We start from the raw sequence: 1,753 nt of genomic DNA, 5'->3' as shown, positions 1-1,753 counted from the left end.
TTAATGCCATTAGTTTTCAAATTTGAATAGTTAAAATTTGAATTCTTTGAAAATTGTTTGAATCACAAGTTTGTGATTAACTTACTAAAAAATATGAATAGATGCGCTTATAGAGAAAATTCAACCTAAATTCCTAGTAAATTTCTATGAATTTCAGAGAAATTCACTATGAATTTAGGTTAAACTTTTCTCTATTACGACATCTATTTTCACTTTGAGAGGAGCTCAACAACGCAGAGAGGGAAGGGCTTATAAACCGGTGTGAGCCCCCTTCGGTTGGCGAGGTGGGACTAAACTCTGCCCGCAACGAGGACCAACCCTTTAGTCCCGGTTTGTGGCACAAACCGGGACTAATGGTCATGGGCGAGGGGCGAGGAGCAAAATTATAAACTTTCTGTTAGTGCCATTAGTTTTAGAAAGTTGAAAGTTGAAAGTTGGCATGGGCCAGGGACTAATGGTCATGGTATTACGAGGGCCGAACCATAAGACATGAAAGCATTTCAAATGAACTCCGAAAAAGTTGAAAGTTGGCATGGTATCATTATTTCACCCACATAGCATGTGCATGTACAAAACGGACAATGGTAGCATGTTCGTGTGTTACAAAGTTGGCATGGTATCATCATAATAGTTGCAGGAGAAAGTCTTCACTTTTTCTTCGCTTGTGTCATTTGCTTATTGCGCCGTAACCATGGATAATCTTCATTGTTTATCAGGATGCTTGGGTCAGCCTTGACATTGTAGGGAGGAATTTCATGAAACTTTTCATAATCTTCAGACATGTCTGTCTTGCCGTCCACTCCCAGGATGTCCCTTTTTTCTGAAAGAACTATGTGGCGCTTTGGCTCATCGTATGATGTATTCACTTCCTTATATTTTCTTTTTCTCGGTTTGGTAGACATGTCCTTCACATAGATAACCTGTGCCACATCATTGGCTAGGACGAACGGTTCGTCAGTGTACCCAAGATTTTTCAGATCCACTATTGTCATTCCGTATTGTGAGTCTACCTATACCCCGCCGCCTAACAGATTGACCCATTTGCACTTAAATAAAGGGACCTTAAAATCAGGTCCATAGTCAAGTTCCCATATGTCCACTATGTAACCATAATATGTGTCCTTTCCGCTCTCGGTTGCTGCATCAAAGCGGATACCGCTGTTTTGGTTGGTGCTCTTTTGATCTTGGGCGATCGTGTGAAATGTATTGCCATTTATCTCGTATCCTTTGTAAGTCAATACAGTCAAAGACGGTCCGCTGGACAACAAGTACAACTCATCACAAACAGTGTTGTCACCTCTGAGACGTGTTTCCAACCAACTGCTGAAAGTCCTGATGTGTTCATATGTAATCCAGTCATCGCACTGCTCCGGGTGTTTGGAGCGCAGACTGTTCTTGTGTTCATCGACATACGGGGTCACCAAGGTAGAGTTCTGTAGAACTGTGTAGTGTGCTTGAGACCAAGAATATCCGTCCCTGCATATTATTGAGTCTCTTCCAAGAGTGCCTTTTCCAGTCAGTCTCCCCTCATACCGCGATTTAGGGAGACCTATCTTTTAGTGCCTTTTCCAGCCAGTCAAAAGATGGTACCTATCATGCGCGGGTAAGAGCATCTATAACCCGAGCCCTCATATCCTCCCCAAACGCCCAGGCAGACGGCCCGATCATTACCCGGACAGAAGAGAGAAGAAAAAATATCCACCCAACTGCAACCCCCAATTTTTTTGGGTGTGTCGGGGCAGTCCACAAATTC

This window comes from Triticum aestivum, chromosome 3A (genome assembly GCF_018294505.1).
Source record: "Triticum aestivum cultivar Chinese Spring chromosome 3A, IWGSC CS RefSeq v2.1, whole genome shotgun sequence".
In the NCBI taxonomy this organism is placed as follows: Eukaryota; Viridiplantae; Streptophyta; class Magnoliopsida; order Poales; family Poaceae; genus Triticum; species Triticum aestivum.
This window is presented reverse-complemented; position numbering follows the sequence as displayed.